This window comes from Phyllobates terribilis, unplaced genomic scaffold (genome assembly GCF_046119375.1).
Source record: "Phyllobates terribilis strain yellow unplaced genomic scaffold, ASM4611937v1 Scaffold_3__8_contigs__length_932513732, whole genome shotgun sequence".
In the NCBI taxonomy this organism is placed as follows: domain Eukaryota; kingdom Metazoa; phylum Chordata; class Amphibia; order Anura; family Dendrobatidae; genus Phyllobates; species Phyllobates terribilis.
Window position 1 is genome coordinate 266,981,068 of NW_027362763.1, and position 13,195 is coordinate 266,994,262.

Sequence of the window (13,195 nt, forward strand, 5' to 3'; positions counted from 1 at the left end):
AATGTCATTGCGAGGGCCCGATCATTGTCATGAGAACCCTAGGTCGACCTCCAAGTCTGCCAGCTACAGGAGCTTGTTTAGACCATGCCAAGGGCACTGACAGGTATAATGCATTGTAATGCTGGTGAATTACAATGCATTATACCAGCGATCAGAGTAATATACGTTAAAGTCCCATAGAGGAACTAAGTACAAAAGTAAAAATTAAAAAAAAAAAAATATCACAAAATAAATTAAATAAAATAAAAAAAATTATATCAATAAATAGGTATACCTATTGTAGGGATTTGTACTCACTGAGTCGCGTTGGAGGTAGGCACGGGTTCACACAGTGATGCAGTCCACGGGTTCAAACAAACTGGTGGTTTATTTAGTGTCCATATACCAGTTAAGAAACAAAAGTAACAGCCTTTTCCTGGCACAAAAAGAATAAGGCTATGTGCCCACGATGCAGAAATGCTCTGGATTTTTCCTGAGCATTTCTGCATCTCCCTGGCAGATAAAAACGCATGCGGATTGTACATGCGGATTGTACATGTTTTTTTCCTGCCAGGGACAAGCGGATGTGAAGCGTTCTTCACATGCATTTCCGCATGCGGGTTGACAAGCGCTTTCCAAGCGATTTTAGCATCACTTGGAAAGTGCTTGACAACTTGGTCACACTATATAAATGCATGCAAACAGCATGGATTTATATACTGTGACCTTAAAGAATGGTAAAAAATAAAAAATAAATCTATACTTACCTTCCGATGGCCCCTGCAGTCTTACTTCCCTCCGTCCTGGCTGCCGGCAGATTGCGGTACATTGAAGAACCTGCCGACGTCAGCATCGCGTGACCTGTCACATGACTATGACATCAGCGCAGGTCCTTCAGTCCATCGCGATCTGCCGGCAAGAGAGGACGAGCACAGCGGAGGCAGCCAGAAGGTACATATATTTTTTATTTTATTCTTTTTTTTACAGGTTCTATGGTACCTGGGTCTGGATGAGAGTCTCTTCTCCTCCACACCCGGGTACCATCCGCACATTGAAACGCATGGTATGCGCATCTACATAAACAGTGATGCGGAATCCATGCGTTCCAATGCAAGTCAATAGCGGCGAAAACGCAGCGCTTCCGCAAAATAATTGGTAGTGCTGCGTTTTTTTCCGCAATGATAATCCGCAGCAGAAATTTCCGCAGTATGTGCACAGCACATGCGGATTATCATTGGGGAACATGGCAGGCCCTCTACCATGCATTTTTTAAGCGTTTCTGCAGCGTTTTTGCAGCTGCGGAAACGCTTAAAAAACGCATCGTGGGCACATAGCCTAACAGAACAAAGCTCAAAATAACAAGTCCATGCAGCACGGCTTCAGCCGTTTAAACAAGGTGCTTTTCTCTGCCTCCTGCAAAGTCTAAGCAGCACATGCAAGGTCTGCTCACCTTGCCCAACAAAACACAGACAGACAGAGACAGGCGCAGCTGTCTTAAATCAGCCCTTCCAAGACCTGGACTGGAGGTAAGTGAGCAGCTGTCCCCTCCCCCCAGCTCTTTCAGCTGCTCGTAAAACCCGGCCCTGTAATCTGGGCCCATTAAATTCCTCTCAGCACTATGTGTGCTAGAGCCTGCTTCTCTGGGTCCTACATCACCGAAGCTTGGCACTTCGGGGACACATACCTCCTGTCCACGACCTGTCCGGCAGCCACCTTACACTATGTAAAAACAAAAATAAATAAAATAAAAGTACACATATTTGATATCTTCGCGACTGGAACCACCTGTCACACTAGTTAACCCCTTCAGTGAACACCGTAAAACAAATAAATAAAACGTGGCAAAAAATTATGGTTTTTCATCATACTGCAGAACAAAAAGTGGAATAAAGCGCAATCAAAAAGTCGAATGGAAATAAAAATGGTACTGCTGAAAACGTCATCTTGTCCTACAAAAACCAAGCTGCCATACAGCTCCATCAGCAGAGAAATAAAAAAGCTATAGCCCTCAGAATACAGTGATGCAAAAACAAAGGTTTTTATTATGTAAAAGCGCCAAAAAAAAAAAAAAAAGATATAAATGTAGTATTACTGTAGTCATACTGACCCGAAAAATAAAGCTGCCTTATCAATTTTACCACAAGATGAAAGGCATAAAAATTCCCCAAAAAAACAATTCCTGAATTTTGTTTTTTCTTCCTCCCAAAAATTGGAATAGAAAGCGGTGAAAAAATGTTATGTGCCTGAAAATGGTGCCAATAAAAACGTCAACTTGTCCTGCAACAAACAAGCCCTCACATGACTCTGTCGGCAGATATATGGAAAAACTATTGCTTTCAAAGTACGGCAATGCAAGCAAAAAATGCGTTTTTTAGTGTGTGACAGCAGCCAGACATAAAAAAAACAATATAAGTCCAGTATCACTGTAATAGCACTGACCCGGAGAACAAAGCCATCTTATCATTTATATCGCACGAAGAACGGCGTAAAAAATGAAAAAAACATATTCTTCATCTGCTGTTGATTTGAGCGCAGGATATAATTTATATTCCATATAAATCTCTGAAATACGTGATTCAGACGGAACCTCCAGCGGAAGATTCCATATAATGAGGCAGATGGAGGCACTGTGACCGCCGTCTGGCCTATAATCCAGCAGTGTTCGTCTCTTTAAGCACACATAAAAGCGCAGTCAACCACAGTTTTGTGCACCTCTGAAAAGATACCCTGAACAGAGGCCAGATTGAGTCCAGAGTAACTCTGCTGCCTCATTATATTGAATCACTCGGGGGTTTCATCTGATTCACATCAATGGTAGATTTAGATGGAAACCCCAATGTAAATGCTCAGCGTAGAGCTCAGGATAAATGTGATCCCAGACGTTATGTAAAATGTTCCCAATAAAAGCTTCAACTCAATCCATTAAAAAAGCAAATCCCCACTCAGGTCCGTCATCTGTCAATGGAAATATAGGGGGCTTCCACGTTACTCGAAGCAAAAAGGCTCTAGAAAAGCACTATGGCTCTTTGCCCCCCAAAAGAAATCCAGCAAATTCTGGCTTCCAAATCCAAATGCCCCCTCCCTTATGAGCCCACAGTGTGCCTAAATCGCAGTTAGAATTCACATGTTTGGCATTTCTGCAGCGATAAGAGCCCGCTTAATTTTCGGGGTTCATGTCTCCAGAAGTACAAGCTAGGCACAATGTAAGGGGAGGGAAAAGATAGTGCATGATGGTGAGCTAGACTCTATTTGCAGGTCCCGAGCAGAGGAAGCATCCGTATCTTAAATATGAACGATTGCAAAGAAAGAAAAATCCAGCTCCACGAAAATCAAAAAAACTCTTCTTTATTGGTGTGAATGGAAACACTGATCATAAGGGTTTCACTACCTGAAACTAGTTGTTTTATCTACTATCATGGCATTTGCAATTGACCCAATGGAGTGTTTCCATTTACACCAATAAAGAAGAATTTCTTGATTTTCGTGGAGCTGCATTTTTCTTTCTTTACGATAAATGGGTACTACAGTACAACATTGGCAGATTTGCAATTTTCACTCAGCAATATCCACTGCTGCTTGTTTCTGGAAAACACCCATGAAATCAAAATCATTTTAGTGGTAAAAATGTAATTATTCTTTCTTGACCGCCCAATGGTATAAAATTCTATGAGCCACCTGTGATATCAACTTGCTCACTTCATCCCTAGATTAATATATTGAGAAGTGTAGTTTGTAAAATGGGGTCAATTATGGAGGGTTTCTGCTATTCTGGCACCTCAAGGGCTCTGCCAATGTGACATGACACCCTCAAACCATTTCAGCAAAATCTGAACTCCAACATTGCTCTCCTTCCCTTCTGGGCTTTGCACTGTCCCTCAAAAGTAGTTTTTCATCACATATGGGGGTATTGGCGTACTCAGGAGAAATTGCATAACAAATTGTACAGTTCATTTTCCCCTATTATCCCTTATGAAAATTGAAAACTTGGGGCCAAAGAAAAGTTTTAGTGGAAAAATTGTAAATTTTTCTAGTAAAATTCATTGAGAAGTCCAAGTCACCATACTATATATATATTCAAAGAGAAATATCACCCTCCTGTGAGCTGTTACGGTTTAATTAGGTTTTCGGTGGTGCTCGGCTGTAGTTTTAGACAGTATTTGTGAAGAAAATGAAAAAAACTGCGGCACTCGCCATTCCTTTAAAATAAGTTGTTTATTCCTTGGTGTGGGACACATTAGCGGAAGACAGGGGGTGCAGGGAAAGAAACATGGAAGACGGCCATTTTGTGCTCAGCAAAACGTTTCAACGGGTCTAAACATAAGGTGAAGCACATCTACTTCCTTTTTAACCCCTTCACCCCCGAGCCTGTTATCACCTTCATGACCCGTCCAAATTTTACAATTCTGAACAGTGTCATTTTACACTGTGTGCAGAATTATTAGGCAAGTTGTATTTTAGAGGATTATTTTTATTATTGATCAACAACTATGTTCTCAATCAACCCAAAAGACTCATAAATATCCAAGCTTAATATTTTTGGAAGTTGGAGTGGGGTTTTTTTAGATTTGGCTATTTTAGGAGGATATCTGTTTGTGCAGGTAACTATTACTGTGCAGAATTATTAGGCAACTTAATAAAAACCAAATATAATCCCATCTCACTTGTTTATTTTCACCAGGTAAACCAATATCAGTGCACAAAATTTAGAAATAAACATTTCTGACATGCAAAAACAAAAACAAAAAAAAAAATAGTGATCAGTATAGCCACCTTTCTTTATGATGACACTCAACAGCCTTCCATCCATAGATTCTGTCAGTTGCTTGATCTGTTTTCGATCAACATTGCGTGCAGCAGCCACCACAGCCTCCCATACACTGTTCCGAGAGGTGTACTGTTTTCCCTCTCTGTAGATCTCACATTTTATGATGGACCACAGGTTCTCTATGGGGTTCTGATCAGGTGAACAAGGGGGCCATGTCATTATTTTTTCTTCTTTTAGACCTTTACTGGCCAGTCACGCTGCGGAGTAGTTGGATGCATGTGATGGAGCATTGTCCTGCATGAAAATCATCTTTTTCTTGAACGATACCAACTTCTTCCTGTACCACTGCTTGAAGAAGTTGTCTTCCAGAAACTGGCAGTAGGTCTGGGAGTTGAGCTTCACTCCATCCTCAACCCGAAAAGGTTCCACAAGTTCATCTTTGATGACACCAGCCCATACCAATACCCCACCTCCACCTTGCTGGCGTCTGAGTCGGAGTGGAGCCCTTTTCTGATCCAGCCTCTGGCCCATCCATCTGGCCCATCAAGAGTCACTCTCATTTCATCAGTCCATAAAACCTTTGAAAAATCAGTCTTAAGATATTTCTTGGCCCATTCTTGATGTTTTATCTTATGTTTCTTGTTCAAAGGTGGTCATTTTTCAGCCTTCCTTACCTTGGCCATGTCCCTGAGTATCGCACACTTTGTGCTTTTTGATACTCCAGTAACGTTGCAGCTCTGAAATTTGGCAAAACTAGTGGCGAATGGCATCTTGGCAGCTTCACGCTTGATTTTTCTCAATTCATGGGCAGTTATTTTGCGCCTTTGTTGGCCAACACGCTTCTTGCGACCCTGTTGGCTATTTGCCATGAAACGCTTGATTGTTCGGTGATCACGCTTCAAAAGTTTGGAAATTTCAAGACTGCTGCATCCTTCTGCAAGACATCTCACAATTTTGAACTTTTCAGAGCCCGTCAAATCTCTCTTCTGACCCATTTTGCCAAAGGAAAGGAAGTTGCCTAATAATTAAGTGTGGCACCCCAGGTCTGGTCACCACAGTGGCAGCAATGTCATGTCTGAGAGCAGGTGGGAGGTTCCCTGGTTGGGGACAATTAGCATGCAGCACCTCCTGCCTCAGTCCAGGGAGGGGAGAAACCTGTCCTTTATAAACTGGATCTGGGGCGGGGTTAGGGAGAGAAGTGCCAGACAAGTTCCAGACCAGGTTCCAGACAAGTTGCAGATAGGGACAGGTCAGCAGCAGGCTGAGGAGTCCCTGTTGGCAGAGGAGGAACACTAGGCCAGGAGGGGAGCTAGCAGAGTTCGTCCTGGCCAGAGACTTACTAAGCCGGACACTGGAGTCCGAGGCTGTGAGGGTTATAAACCCAGCAGCAGAAAACTACCACGCAGGGGACTTCAAGTCCTCTGGCCCAAGGAATCCCGGAGGCTCAGCCACACGAGAGGGACCACTACTACCCCGGAGGGATGAGAAGCACGGAAGGCCCGAGTCACCAGTCATACGGGTGAGAACAACACGGTACACTCAGAGACGTGGGCTACCACTACACTACAGGGGGATAGCCAGGAAAGAGTGAAGTCAGCACGGTAGGCCTACAAACTCCCCTTGACCAGCGGAATTTCCCAGACTGACCAGGCCTCCATTGTTAACCTGTATTCCGGACGGGTCCCTTAATACCACCAACAGTAAAGACCCTGAATTGCATGACAGACTCTGTGTCGTTACTGCTGCTCCCGCGCACCATCACCCCCAACATCCACACTCGCTGCCCTCAGGCTATACTCCTCCTGTGGGGAGTTATACTACCCTCTGCTGCACCCTCAGCACCAGCCTCAGCGGTCTGCCCCGCAGCGGCGGTTCACTCTGACCGCAATCCACGGGTGGCGTAGTCGGACATTCAGCATATAGTCTGCCATTTGGGTTGACCACCCTGAGCCACGGGACCGGGTCCCCACCACGCAAGGACTACAACCCCCAGCATCCACAACGGGTCCGGTTCCGGGTATCCCCACACACACACGGCCCAGGGGGCGCGTCATAAGCACACCTTATATAGTGTGTTAATGTCATTAGACAACACCCCTCCTCATTACAGAGATGCACATCACCAGATTTACTTAATTGGTAGTTGGCTCAAGACTATGCAGCGTGGAGTAGGACAACATGTATAAAAAGTATCATGTGATCAAAATACTCATTTGCCTAATAATTCTGCACACGGTGTATGAGTTAATAACTCTGGAAAGCTTCAAGGGATCCAACTGATTCTAAGATCGTTTTTTCATGACATATTGTACTTCAAGATAGTGATAAAATTTATTTTCGATATGACTTGCGTTTATTAGTGAAAAAAAAGGAAATTCGGAAAATTTTGCTATTTTCAAACTTTCAATTTTTGTGCCTTTAAATCAGAGAGATATGTCACAGAAAATAGTTAATAAATAACATTTCTCACATGTCTACTTTACATCAGCACAATTTTGAAACATACTTTTTTTGTTAGGAAGTTATAAGGGTTAAAAGTTGACCAGCGATTTCTCATTTTTCCCAAAAAAATTATAAAATCTTTTTTTTTAAGGACCACACCACAATTGATGTGTCTTTGAGGGGTCTATATGACAGAAAATACCCAAAAGTGACACCATTCTAAAAACTGCACCCCTCAAGGTGCTCAAAATCATATTCAAGAAGTTTATTAACCCTTCAGGTGCTTCACAGGAATTTTTGGAATGTGTAAGGAAAAAATAAACATTTAACTTTTTTTTATTTTCGCATGGGTAACAGGAAAAAATGGACCCAAAAATTTGTTGTTAAATTTCTCCTGAGCATGCTGATACCCCAGCATGCCCAAACAGTGGGGGAGAACCACTGTTTGGGCACACATATTAGCGCTTTATAAATATGTAAACATAAATTCATATTCATGGCAGTGTTATTATGCAAAATTATGAGTGGGTCCACTCCCTTGGATGGTCTCAGGATCTTTCAGTGAGCTCCTATCGGCTGATTTGTAACCACATCACCAACTACATCAAAAGAAAGCTGAACCTTCATGTGATCATAAATCAACTGAGAGAAGCTCAGTAAAAGAGTTACAAATTCTCCCACAGAGGGAGCTCCCTGATGGATTCTAAGTTTACTCATTCAGCAGCCAGCAATAGATAGTGCAACACGGATGGCAAATGCTGCCAAATTTTCATTGAAACCTAATTGAAAAAAAGAATTTTAGCCCAAAATACATGTATTTAAGTAAAAAGAAAACATTGCCCTCAAAGGTATTAATTTCCTTTAATCCCTTTCCAACATTGAACTCACTGATATGGCCAATGTTATGTCTCCAGGTATGATGTGGGCTCAGGAGGTGAGCATATATCCTACCTGGCAGATTCTGAGCTCCACTCACCACTGCTAGCCCCAAAATACCGCTGACAAACTTGGTCCAGGGGGCATGCAATTCCAAGCACCTACCGGCCCCCCTGCGATATTGTAGCGAGGCCAATGAATCTCTATTGAAGTCAGGTGTCTGCTAAAGGCACCCGTGCCAGCCATTGTAGTATTATTGTGAAGACCAGTCTGGGGCTTGGTTTATAGGAGACTGAAATTTTTACAATATACTAAAATAATGCATTATTGAAGTATTTAGTGTAAGTGATCAGATAACCGCAGGTTCAGCTCCTATAAGAGGACTAAAAAATAAAGAAACAAAACAAATATTTTAAAAATATGAAAACCACCCTAAAATGTTAATCACTCCCCTTTTCCCTTGTTAACAACAAATAAAAAAATAAACATATTTTGCATCAATGAGTCCGTAAAAGTCTTATCTATCAAATATGAATTATTTCACATGAACAGTAAATGTTGTAAAGAGAGAAAAAAATTCATTTCCCCTATAAAGTATGATGCCAGCACATGTTCTCCCCAAACATAGTAAGATATCCCCACAGTGAATTCCTCCAGAGTACCCTCCACATGCACAGTATGATGACCCTCCAGTTCCCTTTGCAAAGTATGATGCCCCCAACACAGACACCAACACAGTATGATGGCCTCTATAGTCCCCTACACACAGTATGATGGCCTAGACACTGCCCTCTACAATTTGATTGCCCCCACACAGCCCTCCATACAGTATGATGGCCCCACAAAGGATAATTTATACCATATATAATATGTATATAATATCTACCAAAGCAAAAAAAAATATTTACACACATAGAGGAAACAAATTATGCAATATTTTCAAACGTACATATACACACAGATTTATATACATTTGTATTATATTACAGCAGATGGGATATTTCTATTCCACATTCTCTGCCTCATTCACCAGTTGGCACCAAACATGGCGGCCTGGCTGCTCTGATATCATAATGCTATGCTCTGGATTAGGGGGTCACTCAATTATGATGTCATAATGGCATCATGGAATGTCCTTAGGGTATATAATCTCTGAGCACTATGACATCAGCGCCATTTCTTGAGTTGATGCTTTTGCTGAGACTTCACTTTGGTTGTGGAAGAGCGAACTAGTTTGTGTTACACATCTGGTGATTACTTCCATTGTTTGTATTGGATCTTTGATAAGAGCACAGTAACACCGGTGCCACCGGAGAGCTTAGTTCTCCAATATTCTATCAGCCAGCTTCAGGTACCTAAATCATGAGTGCCCAGAGCTACGTCAGCTGATTGCCGACAATGAGGCATGGCTGCGCCGACCAGAAAATCAACCCTATTAGGCTTTCCTGGGAGGAGATATCCCTGGGGTATGATGGGATACATTTCAGGACAGACAGTGTAGGTTTACTAATTCCAAAATAAAGGCAATTCTTTCTAGGGCTCCACTTTCCCTAAACACCACAGCAGCAGTAGGACCCATCACTATAGCCCAAAAATGTTTGCTAAAATTGGGAATAATTCTGATAAACCCTCATTTGTTTATAGGTCAGGCCATTATTGTCCATGGACGGAGGTGGTCTCCTCAAAGAGATCAGGAAAGACCTTCTACCACTGATGGATGTCAGAGAGACAGCAATGCTGTCACTGAGAGCAGAGGGAGACGGGCCAGAGATCCTCCACGGAGTAGGGGACAGGAAGAGAGCAGGGATAGAAGCCACTCTCCTCTAAGATCAGCCCCTGCAGAGCCCTCCAGAACAACTGGAGAGAGCAGCAGGGATGGCGGCCATCCCCTCCCACCCATTCAACTGGAGGAAGTGGGTGTGATGACACCACCAATGCCACAGGTGGAGCCACCTGAACAAAATCTACCTGTGCAGGAGAGACCTTCTACCAGTGATGGACGGTCTCCTCCAAGAGATCAGGAAACACCTTCTACCAGTGATGGACGTCAGAGAGACAACAATGCTGTGGAGCCACCTGCACAAAATCTACATGTGCGGGAGAGGCGGCAGCATTGGGTTCACAGGAGAGCACTGCTAATTGCAAATCTCCCAACAAGGGATGTAACCGCACAGGAGGCGGCTCAGTCATGTGTCATCTGTATGACCGAATATGAGATCGGAGAGCAGGTCACAGTCCTTCTATGTGACCACACCTTCCATCAGGGATGTATTACTAGATGGATCCGCTCCAACCCTCTGTGTCTCCTGTGCCGTAACCACTGCTTCCAATGAAGCACCATTTTCATGGTGCAGACAGTGGTAGAGAACATACAGAATCCCAGCCCAGGTAATGGAACCGTGGGTACATTAAAACTACATTCATTTCAAGACTGTAAAAAAATTACCTTTAACTTCCTGCTGTTCTTTTCTCTCTTTAGTTTACCATCAGCTTTTGGTCAACATCTAGCATGAAGGGCTATAAACATCCCCAAAACACCAGATGGTAAGTCATCTCTTATTCCCTCTTTTCCATGATATGTATATCACATGTAACATATAAAATGATATGTATATCACATGTAACATGTAATTAATTGTTATTTTCTCTTTTTCATAGAAGGAAGATCCAAGTCTGGAGAACATTGAGGAATTACATCAGAATAACCTGCACTTTATGTAAGTAGATATTAGAATTTGCTTTGTTTTAGTTTCCTGCTCATTTTTATTTACTTTTTTTCAGGAATCTATTGATGTGATGTAATAATTTGGCGTCTTCTCTTTACAGAAATCTGCAGAAGTTACAGGTCATTTCCATAATGATCCACAGATTCCTCATCTGCTTCATAGAGACACTGATTCCATCATGTGCAGTGATGCTGATAACAGCTGCAGCCTCAAACTATGAAATTGTCATATATTCCATCAATTGTCAAAATATTCCCAAAAATAAATAATATTTACCATCTTTATGTCTGGTTATGACTTTACTATATAGAATGATGTTACGTAACATTAGGAGCACATATAAGATAAGTGAGGGAGGGATTTAGTATTAGTTTGTATAGGAGTAGTGGCAACAGTTAAAGTGGCAATATAAGACTGATGGGGGTGTGACACCCGGCACACCCGATCAGTTGTTCTTGATGCCGGTTGGATGTGATAATTTGCAGACTGGAACAGTACAGCTCCGACAACTGCATAGTAGCCACAGCTGCGTACTGCAGATCCCACTCTGTTCATTCAAATAGGCTCAGCTGTGCAAGTGCCAGGGCCCTGAGCAAGCGGGGGGCCCACTCGCCATCAGGAACACTGGCACACTATATGGGGCAGGTGAGTCGGGGGGTCCGATGCCAGCAAGGGTGCTTTAAAGTGCTTGCAATACTTATCTTTTTCCGTTCCTTCGCAGCTCCAGCATCTTCCGTCTCTGTGACATCTCAAGGTAGAGGGCACGATCATTACAGCGCGCACTTTCTGCTGAGCAGTCACAGTACAGAGGGACGGAAGACACTGTGGAGACAAGAGCTGTGGCCAGCGGGGAATGAGGAAAGGTAAGTATTTGATAATTAGTTCTTTTTTTATGTATGTAACATTGCATGGTGCCCATACTGCATGGAGTATTATATGGGGACCATACTGTATGGAGAAATATTTGTGTCCCATTGTTTATGGAGCTATATATGGGGCCCATTCTGTATGGAGCATTATATGGGGCACATACTGTATGGAGCATTATATGGGACCCATACTGTATGGAGCAATATATGGGGCCCATTCTGTATGGAGCATTATATGGGACTCATTCTGTACGGAGCATTAAATGGGGCCCATTCTGTGTGGAGCACTATATGGGGCCCTTAATTCTGTATGGAGCATTATATGGGGCCCATTATTCTGTATGGAGCATTATATGGGTTCTATTATTCTGTATGGAACATTATATGGGTCCTATTATTCTGTATGGAGCATTATATGGGGCCCATACTGTATGGAGCAATATATGGGGCCCATTCTGTTTGGAGCATTATATGGGACCCATTCTATACGTTCATTAAATGGGGCCCATTCTGTATGGAGCACTATATGGGGCCCATTATTCTGTATGGAGCATTATATGGGGATCATTATTCTGTATGGAGCATTATATGGGTCCTATTATTCTGTATGGAGCATTATATGGGGTCCATTATTCTGAATGGAGCATTATATGGGGTCCATTATTCTGTATGGAGCATTATATAGGGTCCATTATTCTGTATGGAACATTATATGGGCCCATTATTCTATATGCAGCATTATATGGGCTCAATTATTTAGTATGAAGCAATATATGGGGCTCATTATACTGTATGGAGGACTATGTGGTGCCCATAATGCTGTATGGAGGACTATGTGGTGCCCCTAATACTGTATGGAGAACTATGCGATGCCCATAATTCTGTATGGAGGACTATGTGGTGCCCATTATTCTGTATGGAGGACTATACTGTCCAGTTTAAAATGAAATCTTTTGGATCCTCCCAAGACACATACTGTGCACTGTCGACGGTTTCTGAGCTAATGTAGAACTTACAATAGATATTACTCATGTAATGGAAGAAGTAAGTGAAATCTTTGGCATTGTACTGTACCTATATTTCTCTGCTGTATCTGTGCATCAGGTATTGTGGTATGTGTTAAATGGGCCCACTGAGACTTTCGCCCAGGGCCCACGAAAACCTGGAGCCAGCCCTGGTGCATCCCCACCAAATGTCCCCACATAAGAAGCCAAAAATGTAAAAGATAGCATGTGGTATGTGGGGGTCCTGCTAAAGAACATGTATTAAAACCCAGCAGTGCTTCCCTACCTGTTGGACATCATTTTAGAGACACAGCCTGCTCCTAGGGACAGTAAGAAGAAAGTTCAGTCCAGTTGCAGTGCTGGCAATCGTTCAGAAATTCCAGGATAGTCCATAAACCTACTGATGTAGTATAACATCAGGAATCCTGACAGTGTGTACAGTAGCCATTGTTAGACTTCCCAATGTTCCAATACATAGGTAGTTTATTTCAAGGCCATGTGCATACGTTGCGTTTTTGCCTCTTTTTTTTCAGC